Here is a 12,551-nt window from a genome sequence, read left to right on the forward strand (position 1 = left end):
CGGTTTTTATAGGCACGTTTCTAATTATTTATCCACCTTGGGAAGCAAAACCAATTCTCTTAAATAAGAAAAAAAAAAATAATGCTGTTTTAAGAAAAGCTGTTTCATCTATCTTGGAAATAAGGGTAGGTGAAGGAAATTCATTTGTCCCACCTTACGATCACTGCATGTTTCATTAGCTTGCCCAGAGGCCTTCCGCACTCTGGTCGGCTGTCCTGTACAATGAAGCTATTTTTCTCGAGCACTGCCCTGCTGGCTGACCACATTTCGGCGACGGCTTATGTTTATTTATGAGGCTTGCTAGGGAAAAGATTTGTGAAGTCAGACTGGGAGTCCTCAGATGTGTGTTTACTCTCCTCCAGCCTGGGCACAACCTGTAGCGCCCACAGTACAGCTAGTTCCAGAATGAATTATGCATCAGGACGTGTCACTGATAACCAGGCAACATGTTCCCTCGATATCTCATAATCAGCGGTGGTGATGGGAAGAGGGAAATTTGGAAGATCCCAGTTCCCCTGAACCCACTAGGTTGAAGCGACAGTGAGAAGCAAGATCACGGCACGGCCCTTGTGAAGCAAGAGTAATTATTGGGGAAAAAAGAGCAGGATCTCCGCTGGTGGGCCACGCTGCTGTTGTCTGCCGCTAAGGGGTCGGCTTCCGGAGCCCAGCTTACTTGCTTAGGTTAAGAGCTCCATCAGGTAGGGGTTTCTAAGACAGCAGGATGCATAGCCCACTGTATGTGTATCCAGACATACGTGTTCGTGAGAAGCAGATTTACTTTAAGGAATTAGCTCATGCAGGTGCGTTGCCTGGCAAGTCCTTGCCCTAGGCTCCTCTGGCCGGCTGGAAACTCACGTAAGACGACGTAGCAATCTTGAGTCTGAATTCTCTCTTCAGGATGACAGGCCCCTGGGCTGGGACGTCAGGCAGGGAGTTGAGGTTGCAGTCTTGGGCCCGGGCCCATAGGGCAGATGGGCAGGCTGGAAACTCAGGAAGGATTTCTACGTTATGGTCCGAGGTAGCACTTTTTCAAAAGATTTTATTTTTATTTATTTATTTGAGAGAGAAACAGAGATAGCAAGGGAGGGGAGGAGACGGAGAAGCAGGCTTCTCGTTGAGCAGGGAGCACGACATGGGGCTTGACCCCAAGACCCCGGATCGAGACCTGAGCTGAAAGCAGACGCCTAACCAACTGAGCCACCCAGTGAAAGAGGGTAATTTTGTTTACTGAAAGTCAGCTTATGGTAGATGTTGGCACATGGACAGCGCACCTTCTTGGCAGCATCTGGAGTAATGGTTGACCACTTAGGCACCACTGTCCAAGCAAATTGACAACAAAGTAGCCAGAATCCATGCCATCCTAAAACCAGCATTCCAAAAAGGAGGTTGCTGAACAGGAGCCAAAGCGTTTCTCTTTGGACAGTGCACGGCACAGGCTTCTGTTCAATAGCTGTTCAGGTGGCAAGTCTACCCTTGTAGCTCCCTTGCAGGCCTGACTCTGAACACAAGTGATCTTTAAAATCCATTTCCCTCAGCCCCACTATGAAACTTGACCTGGATGTTTTCACGTTCCATGTTTTCCAATTACACATTTTACAATAAATTAGCCCATTTATTGGGCTAATTTCCCAGCCCTTGGTCCATCCCGTATTTCGGACCCTGGGACTGTCCCAATAAGATCTTCTGAGTTCACATCTTTTTTTTTTTTTTTTTTTTTTTTTGAGTTCACGTCTTAGAGAAGGTATGCTGGGTTTGGTAGGATTGTGTTTATATTATGTGCTGTGACATTTACACATTATGAAATAATCACCCAGAATTTTGTATAATATCCTCCAGGTTCATTCTTTTTATAGCACGTGTCAGAATGTCCTTCCTTTTTAAGGATGAGTAATATTCCATGCTATGGATATATACTATCTTGTTTAGTCATTCGCCTGCCAATAGGCACTTGGGTTGCTTCTACATCTTGACTGTTGTGAATTATGCTTCATAAACATACATATGTGTATTAGAAGACACTGCTTTTCATTCTTTTGAGTATATATCCAGAAGTGGAACTGTGGATCATATGGCGATGCTATTTTTAATTTTTTGGAATCTCCGTATTGTTTTCCAGAGTGGCTACTCTATTTTTTTATCCTTACCAACTCTACACAAGAGTTCCGGTTTTTCTGCCTCCTTCCCAACACTTGTTATTTTTGTTTGTCTTGAGAGTAGCCATCCTAATGGGTGGGAAGTGATAATTTCATTGTGGTTTTTGATTTGCATTTCCCTGGTGATTATTGATGCTAAATATCTTCTCCTAGGATTCTTGGCCATTTGTATAGCATCTTGGGAGAGATATAGATTTAAATTCTTTTCTCATTTTTAATTTGGGTTATTTAGTTTTCTTGTTGCTGCTTGTATGAGTAGTTGTAGGAGTTCTTTATATATTCTGGATATCAGCCCCCTAACAGAGAGATGATTTGCAATTATTTTCTTGCAGTCCGTAGGTACCCTTTTCAAAATGTTGATCGTGTCCTTGGATGCACAGGAGTTTTATTTTGATGTAGTTCAATTTAACCTATTTTTATGTTTCTTGCCTGTGAGAAACTATTTTTAAGACATTAGAAAACATTTCAAAATGCAGGTATTAGGCCAAGTTGAATAAAGACAGGATGTTGGCATCACTGACTAGATTGCATAATATGGTATGGTCTCACTCCTAATGAGTTTATTGTAACTCCAGATGGTCCAGTGTTCTCCAACTACATTCAGAAGATAACTTATAAAATTAATTCTTCTATTCCTTCATTTGGAACAAAGGCATTTTGGGACACCTGGGTGGCCCAGTGGTTGAGCGTCTGTCTTTGGCTCAGGGTGTGATCCTGGGGTCCTGGGATCGAGTCCCGCATCAGGTTCTCCATGAGGATCCTGCTTCTCCCTCTGCCTGCGTCTCTGCCTCTCTGTGTCTCTCATGAATAAATAAATAAAATCTCTTTAAAAAGTGAAACAAACACATTTTTTAGAAGATTTTATTTATTTCAGATAGAGAGCACAAGTATGGGGAGGGAGAGGAAAAAGCAGGCTCCCCAGCAGCAGGGAGCCTGATGCTGGCTTGATCCCCCAAGTCCCTGAGATCATGATCTGAGCCTAAAGCAGACACTTAACTGGCTGAACCACCCAGGTGCCCCTGAAACACGAAATTTTAATACATGGTTCAGCTCAAAGTTACATTGTCAAATTTGATATAACACCCGCGTATTGGAAACAAACCCCACACCTATGTGCTCTAAACCTTTGTTGTGCAATCCACGGTTTCAATTTAAAACAAAACTAATTACACCGTGAGTAAAATTCTTAAAGTAAACAAGGAAACTAAATCAACCATCCCTCACACTAAATCAAACTAGCAGAGATGATTAAGGTAATGATTTTTAAACTGAATATCGCTCTATCATAGTGTAGAACCGTGCCAGAAGATCCATTTGGAAGTGGCCCAGATGAAATATGCAATAAAGCCAGAAATTATAATTCAAAAGATCTAGATGAAAATGTTCAAGTGTCATTTAGGCAAGTGGCTTTGGATGCCCAGGTAGCATACAAATGACCACTTCTATCACTGGGCTTTAAGCCTAGATTTGTGTCTCATGTGTCTGGTGTCACCTCTGGAAAACACTCTTTGTACACAGGGTCCAGTTGGGTCCTTTGAGCACGCTTATACAGGGATGCTGGCCGTGGTGTTTACTATCTTCTCCGGGTAATGGGAATAATGAGCTGCCACTACGATAAGATCCCAGACACCACTTGCATTTCTGCACTTGCCCATACATTTCCCTCCATGGGAGGCCTCTGAATCTCATACTTCTGGCTGGAGCCTATGAACTTGGCGAGGCTGCCTCAGCTCCTGACTGTCCTCTGCATTTTATGAGTCTCGTGCTTTTTGGGTTGCTTGCGCTTTATCTTTCCCCATGCAGTCAACGAGATTGCCTGCTGAGTGGCTGATTTTCCAGATGACGTTACAGCACACGCAGTGCTGAGGGCCCTGTGATTTGGGGACTGTATTTTATATGGCTCCTTCTACCAGAAGTCTTCCTAACTTTTTTTTTTTTACAAGATCTAATTTTTAGTTATTGGATAAAATGACTTCCGTGCTCTTTATTTCTAGTCAATCTCCCGGGCCTTAGTAACTAGGAGATAAAAGTCCTGTTACCCCATCTATTTAAAGAAGACCCTGAAATTTGTCTAGCTGTCTTCATGTGTTGCTTGCTCAGGTCCCTTCCCCTTCTCCTATCTATTCTGTGGGATCTACCTCTCTTTTGTCCCTGTGGTCCTAGTTAAGCCTTTGAGTCCCTTTGTCATGAGGTGCTACTGCTGGACCCAGGTAGAAACTGAATAGGAATCCATTTTTGAAAACAGTGTCCCTCAAGTGTTCATTGGAATGAAGTCATTCCGACGTCAGTGCCTTTGGGAGACGTCCTGACCTTTGGGGTCCTTAAGAACAGTCCCCGGGCTGTCTTTACTGATGCTGATGGGGTCTACTTTTAGTGCTCTTCTGGAGCTCTCCCCAGTCTTCCTCCCATTGAGTCTTTTACTCTTTCCTTAAACTTTGTCAGAGTGAGTTCTGGCATTTGTACACCCAAAAGCTTACACACATGGTAACAAATGGAAACCAAAGGTGGTGGTAGAAGGTCATCATCTTGCCAGTCACTTGCCTTTTAAGTAATAATCAATCCCCTCCACTTTCAGACATTGATTGTGCAGTATGGATGAGGCTCTAAACTTAATGTGGTAGGGAATGCGAGGTCTGGCAAGAAAAGTACTTCCTTTTAGATTTGTAATTGAGTAGGAAAAATGAGGGAAACACAGAAATGACTATAAAATCTAATAAATTGAGAGTCGTTCAATTTAGTGCAAGTATAAGATAGATTAAGAAAAGGTGGTGAATGATAAGATTAGAAAGACATCCCCATTTGTTTGCTCATTTTTTAATTCATTGATTCAATATATACATATGCCACATCTATCAGTCATCAGAGAGCTAGAGATTCTTCCAATGCTTTAACTTAGAAATTCTGGATTTCTATGTAACAGAAAGCTATTTGTTTTTGTTAATATAAAGTCATTCTAAATACCTTCAGAGTTGGACAAATTAACATGATTCCTGGAGTGAAGAGGGACCCGTAACTTTCAACACATTCGCCCTTAACTAAGTGTTTTATAGTCTGTCACAATAATGGGCCAAGTACTTTTTGGTAAGTTATGCTTTCTCCCCCAAAATCAAAACATAGATTTGTCTTGCAATTGTTACTGAGTACTGTGGGATTCTTTATTTCTGAACTGCACAGAACCAGAACATGTCGTGCCATGGCTGTTCGGGTAGTATTGTGAAGTATTGGGAGGACTTCTTCCTTATGTTGTGGTGGGGCTGGAGAAATCACCACGAAAGTCCATTTTGGGTGGCTCATCAAAAATGTTTATATACAGTGTTATAGAAAAAGCAACCATCCTGCAAGCCATCCTGCAAGGCATCTTTTTTGTAATAATAAGATTGATCCAGATCTATTTTCACTTAATTCCTTAAGAATCCTAATGCCCCAATGTGACTGTTGGCAACCTTTCCCTGCAAAGTAAGTAATTTAGACTTTGAAGGCCATGTGGTATTCGTCACAACTTATATAATTTGCTGTGCAACACAAAAACAGCCCTGGGAAATAGATAATGAATGGACAAGATGTCCTTCACTAATGCTTTATTTATTAAGATAGGTAGCGACAAGATTTGGCCCCAAGATCATTCTGTATGGACCCCCTCGTTTGACATTATGAGCGCATTGCTTTCAGTCACAAGAGATTTTAAAGCAATTAAAACCCAAGTTTTCTGAGCTGATGGGAGAGAGTCAATAAGTAGTACTCAGAGATGCATATGTGTCTCATTTCTCTAATGGAATTATATGTTTCTGTAAGGTCCAGATGACATTTTCATGATCTTTGTGTGCTTTCCAGCGACAGGACGCAGTTCTGTAGACAAGGTTAGGGTCATGGAAGTGGTGGTATCCTCCACAGAGACTTCTTCAGGACCATGGCACCTGTTCCTTCATCTTCTGAGGGTTCTGTGGACAGACCTCAGTTGAGTCTCTCTTCTTAATTGCCCTCAGTTAAAGAGAGCTAGCTCCTCTTCCAAGGCTGTGTGTCCCTCCGTTCCCTCCATGGGCAGGGTTGCATTCAATGTAAGTGGTCCTGGCATGGTTAGAAGAACTGGTCCACCACTTCATTTTATGGGTGAACCATGTTGAGGGGCCATCCCAGACGTCTGTCCACCAAATCAGGTGAGGCTTTTCATGAAGGCCTTCTGAATCCACTCTTCCTTCTACCAAGTCCTGGGCTCTTCATCTATGGGGCATGACATGACATCAGGGGAGATCTCATTATGCATTGTGGTGGGATAGGAGGTTGAGGGGAAAGGTCAAGACATGATGTAAATGAGGGAGGCAGAGGAAGCCAGTGACCTGAGAGAAGGAGGAGCCAGGTGGTGGAAGGAAAGATGGAGAGATTGGACCAGAAGTGACATAAAAGGAAGAGGTAGGGGACAGGAAGTAACAGGAGTAGAGAGGGTGGCCATGCATTGACACAGGAGGAGCGTTAGGGACATGGAGGAAAAGATGGGATGGGATCTCAGGGAGCAAAGTTAAGATTGCGTTCCTTTTAGGGTTAATGATGAGAGTATAAAGGGATTTGCTTTGGATAATTACAAAACATTTTATTGAAAAGGTCAGTATTTATTTCTTTAGACCTAAAGGTCAAAAATTCAATTTATATGTATGTATATATAAAATTTTTTACCATGAGAGTTAATGACCATTATTATTAAAAATTTGCAAAGGAAGTCAGCAGGGATTTGCTACAATTTTAACAGGAAGTCATGAGTCATAGTTAATTGCATACGTGCATAAAAAAATGTCCGTTGGTGTACCAAGGTGGCAGTTATGTGCTGTAGCACTATAGCTACTTGTGATACTTGCACCATGAATTTGACATGCCGTGCAGAGATGCTCCGAGACAACTTCTGGCACATTAAATTCCCGGCTGGGCATTGTTGGCCTTTATTTTTGTTTTTTGTGTTCTTTGTGTGTGTGTGTGTGTGTGTGTGTGTGTGTGTGTGTGTGTTTAATTCTGCAATGAATGTTCCTCCTGGCCACGTAAATCATGACAGTAAATGTTTAATAAACATCTGTCCATTGATTAAACAGATTCAGTCATGATCCAAACTCTAGCACTTAATTCAAAACACATCTTTAAATTTACAAGTGTGCCAGTGGCCATTTTTACTACTCCTGCCAGAATGTGGTAAGGAATACTTAAAACTGATTTCTAGAAGTTCACTGCTCTTTTGAGAAATTGTGTCTCATAATGTTCAGGCATAACGTATATTAATTTTTAATCAGTTGAGTAGAATCTTTGCTATTTGGAATCGGGATTGTTTCCAAAGACTAAGAGCCCTTTTCCAACTGAAAGAATCCCTAAAAAAGATGAAAGTGTTGCTTTTGCAATAACCAGAAGCCACGTTACTTGCTTTAGACAGCAATCCTCTAGAAAGCAAGAATTGTGTGTAACTTGATTTTAAAAGTAACTATATTTAATCTGTGAGCATCCGGGGATTTCATCAGTGACTGTCTCGTGATTTACATTCCTGCTGTGATAGCGGAACGTCTCCTTATCCCCCCTGCAACTGCTCACACTACATCTTACACGAGTGGGTCTATTTCATGCCTGGAGGAGATTTGAAAAGTGAGGTCATTTAAGACTTTCAGTGTATGGCTCCATCCTATCTAAATTTAGTGGTTTACCAAGGCTTCTCCATGTCGCTCAGAATGTATGACGGCTCCTCTCCATGGGCAGTTCCATAAAAACAACACTTTGCCTGATACAAAATAAATCTAACAGCAACAGTATTTTGCAGCTAACCCGAAGAGGCAATGCAGGGGCAATTTGCAAAGCTGCGTAGCTGGCAAGAACGAGTGTGCAATGCCATTGTTGTGAAGGTTCAAAACCCAGGCGTCTTCCAATTGCAAGTCATTCATTTTAGGTCAATCACTTTTAGGCTCTTTAATTTTTCTAGGCATCATTTTAGCTCCCATAATGAAACCGTCACGTGTGAATTTTTCTGGTACTCATTAGAAGTGGTTTCTTTGTCGCCCCCCACCCCCATATTTGCTATATTGGCCTCTGGTTTTCTAGGTTAGGATTTCTACACATAGGGCCACTGTTACCTGCTCTGTTTTGTTAACTCACCTTTTCTCTGTTTTCCTTAAATTGCCTTCTTTCTACTTATAAAGGAAAGGGCATCGTGGCAAACTGGGATTTGGTGAACAAGTCCTTGTTCATCCCAGGTCTTTCTTTTATGAGTTTATAAACTTCAGTGCTATCGCCTGTCAGCTTTGGTCTTTGCAGATGGAATCCTGCTAATCCTTTAAGGCTGTCTGCATAGAGCAGCAGCTCTGGACTTTCAATCATCCTGTGTTTTCTTCTCTGGACCTCTCCTTACTCTGTTATGACTTTATTGAAATGCAGTGTGCATTATCCTTACTGCAGTAGGTTTTTTTTTATTTACTATTATTATTATTATTATTATTTAATTCATGGTGTCCAAGGTTTCCCTAAGAGGAACAGATGCCATACAGCAGAAAGAGAAAAAATTGGGTGAAATTTATGGGAGATTTTCAAGAGCCAGGCTCAGAAATGACACACATCACTTTTGCTCATACGCCATTGGCTAGAACGTTGTCATCCTACAGCACCTAAACATTTATTTATGTTTTCTACACACTTTGTCGGGAACTGTCTTAGAACAATTAATCTTTCACCAACTTGTTACTAATTTCTATACCTATACCTGGTCAAAAGGTAGGAAGTGATCCTTAAAACAAAATGTGGTAACCAGGATTTCCTCTGGACGGGAACTGAGAGGGAGTAGAATCTGAGCCTTCACACCAGTGTAGATTTTGCCTTCCTAAGGAGTAGATCTGAGACTCCACCTGTACCTTGTTGGCATTAGCTGGCGCTATATGATATACACCCAGCAGAAGAGAAGAAACCTTGTTGATCTGGATAGCCCTCCCCGGTAGCTCATATTTCCTGGATTTGTAACCAATAAAACAAGTGAATAAGACTCTCATCCACTGAAGCTGTCTTCTTGCTAGGAGTCCAGGGTGGGCTGACCTGAGTGAGCAAACTTGAGTGGAAGGGAGTTCTGTGTTCCCAGCAATCATTTAGGGGGTCCATCTTCAAGTCACAGTACCCAAGGGTGTCCTGAAGGGTCATCACTATATCCCACACAGCAGGAGGGGCGGGGAACCATGGAGGAAATTCATTGGAGATTTTTACGAGCCAGGCTTGGATGGGACACACATCGCATCTACTCATGAGCCATTGGCTAGAACATCGTCAAGCGTCAGCTTTAACTGGAAGAGAACCTGACGAGCGTGCTGAACAACAGGTGTCAAAGGAGAAATTGATTTGGCGAATAGCTGATACACAACTATTTCATAACACCTTCTTTGTACTGCTTTGATTTTTTTTGCCTTTTTAAGCACGGAGCCCATATTTCAAATGAGTAGAAAGCTCCAGTTTTGGAGGAACTTTCACAGATCAAGGGTGATGCTGCCAACATTTGATGCTTAAAGAAACACAGGAGCGCATGGAAGTAAACACCACATCACCCTCATGCCAAACATCAGAAGACTACATTCGTCAAGCAGATCGAGAGGAAGGCCAGAAATTCAAAACTATCACAACTTGAAATACAAAGCTTCAAGAGAGGTGAAGGCAAATTGGAGTCCAAGAGCAGCGGGCTGAGAAGAATCCCACATTCCCCTGACTTTAGGGTGGGGGAGGGCTTTCAAAATGGTAGAAGTGATAAAGCTAGTCAAGAGTTGAAAGAATTCATAGAAAGCACCATTCTGGTTCCAATTCTGATTGATTGATTGATTGATTTATCTATTTATTTATTTATTTATTTATTTATTTATTTATTTATTTATTTTGGGGTTTATTTCTTTAAATTGCATTACAAGTTACATTTTCTTTGAATGTTATAATGTACACATAAGTCTGTGTTTTAAAATCACTGTTTATGGGACGCCTGAGTGTCTCAGTGGTTGAGCCTCTGCCTTTGGCTCAGGCTGTGATACTGGGGTCCTGGGATAAAGTCCCTTCTCCCTCACCTCTCTCTCTGAGCCTCTCATGAATAAATAAATAAAATCTTAAAAAAAATGAAATCACTGTTTATATAGCTTTCTGACTCCTGCCCTTATTTTCAAGTGTCCTCACTAGGTAGACACCAATTTGTCTACTTATGTTCTAGTTCCAGATTTTTACTTCTCTAGTTGAGATACTTGACCTTGAGGTACCATTGACTCCCAGATATTTTCCTTCGGAATAAGCACAATGGTAATATTTAAAGAACCATTAATATGTGCCCAGTGTGATCCCAGGCTTTTCCTGGATTAATTCAAAATCTTAAAATTATTTCCATGAACCAGAAAATATTATCAACCCTATTTTATAGAAACAAAACCAAGAGTTAGAAGTTAGATAATTTTGTCTAAGTCATACAGGCAGCAAGGGTTGACGCTGGAATCTCAAGCCCTATTTTAACTAATTTATTTGAGTTGTGAAAAAAATACTGTAAATCATTTCTGGCACAATACCTGGTTCTTCCTGATGGACCTGATACTTCTTAATCCCCATAACAGGCTTACCTTTGACTAACTTTATTATCCATTATTTTTATATTTTCTTCTATTTAAGAAGTTTTTTAAGATTTTGTTTATTTATTCATGAGAGAGGCACCGACAAAGGCAGAGGAAGGAGCAGGCTCCCTGCAGGGAGCATGATGTGAGATTTGATCCCTTGACCCCCAGATCAAGACCCAACCCAAAGGCAGCCGCTCAACCACTGAGCCACTCAGGTGCTCCTTAAGAAATGTTTTATTTTTTTAATTTTTTAAAAAAGATTTTATTTATTTATTTATTCATGAGAGACAGAGAGAGAGAGAGAGAGAGAGAGAGAGGCAGAGACCCAGGCAGAGGGAGAAGCAGGCTCCATGTAGGGAGCCCGACATGGGACTCGATCCCGGGTCTCCAGGATCACGCCCTGGGCTGAAGGTGGCGCTAAACCGCTGAGCCACCCAGGCTGCCGAGAAATGTTTTAAAACAGCTTTATTGTAGTATAAATTATATACCCCAACTACACATATTTAATATATAGAATTTGATGACTTTGAATATATGCCTACACCATGGTACTGTCACCACAGTCAAGGTAATAGACGTAGCCGTCACCTCCGAATATTTCCTTGTTTTATTTTTGTTCATTGTCACAAGAACACTTCATATGAGCTTTAACCTTTCAACAAGTGTGTAAGTGCACAAGAACGTACTGTTTAGACACTATGTTGTACAGGAGATCTCTAGGATTTATTCATTCCCCTTGCACAACGGAACGTTTTTTGCCCATTGAATGACAACTCCCCATTTCCACCTTCCCTTAGTTCCTGGCAACCATCATTCTATTCTGATTCTATGAATTTAACTATTTTCAATTCCATTAGCAACATAAGTACAATTTAATTGACGATTGATATTTGGTTCTTGGTCATTTTGTTAAATCTTGGATTTTTGTTCTTTCTTGATATTTTATTTCCTGCTTTTTACTTAATTGCTCATGTTTTCTTTTTTTCTATGATTGTTTGAAAACTATGCCAAAGAAAACATAGTTGGATATTTAGTTCTAAAGTAGTATCATTGCCCTCTGCCCCTTAGTAATTATTTAGCACAATTTTTAGCATTTAGCATCATTTAACTTCCCTCTATAGATTTTGTTGGGCAGCCCCAGTGGCCCAGCAATTTAGCATTGCCTTCGGCCTGGGCCTGATCCTGGAGACCCCAGATGTCGGGCTCCCTGCAGGGAGCCTGCTTCTCCCTCTGCCTGTGTCTCTGCCTCTCTCTCTGTCTCTGTCTCTCTCATGAATAAGTAAATAAAATCTTTAAAAAAATAAAAATTAAAAAATAGATTTTGTTAAAAATGAACTGATTTTTGTTTTTTAAGATTAAGGCTATTGTAACTATATCAGTTAGAAAATAGTATCTTATTTTACATATTATAACATGCATTACGTTGTTTTGCCTTTTATAGATTGAATTCTGAATCTTGCCTTATATTTAATCACCATGATAACTGTTTAGACACCAACCAAGAGTTTCACTGTTTCATTGCTCATTGACAGTTTAATTATATACAGAATTTCTCTTGATGAGTATTTTAATTTTATTCCTTTGTCTGTATTTGGAGTTCTTGAAGATTTTTCAAAGAATAACATGCATTTGATTTTTTTTTGGAGTCTTTGCATGGTGGAATAATTTTCCTCGGCTGGCTTGTATGATTTGTGAGTTATGATCCTAAATTTCCAAGTCCCTCTTTGCTTGGGGGTTGTACTTTGGAAGCAATTCTGGAGTTCACTTGATACTTTCTTTGGGATACTCTAATTTCTTAAAGAGGTGAGCAACTGAAGTC

This window comes from Vulpes vulpes, chromosome X (genome assembly GCF_048418805.1).
Source record: "Vulpes vulpes isolate BD-2025 chromosome X, VulVul3, whole genome shotgun sequence".
Taxonomy (NCBI): Eukaryota; Metazoa; Chordata; class Mammalia; order Carnivora; family Canidae; genus Vulpes; species Vulpes vulpes.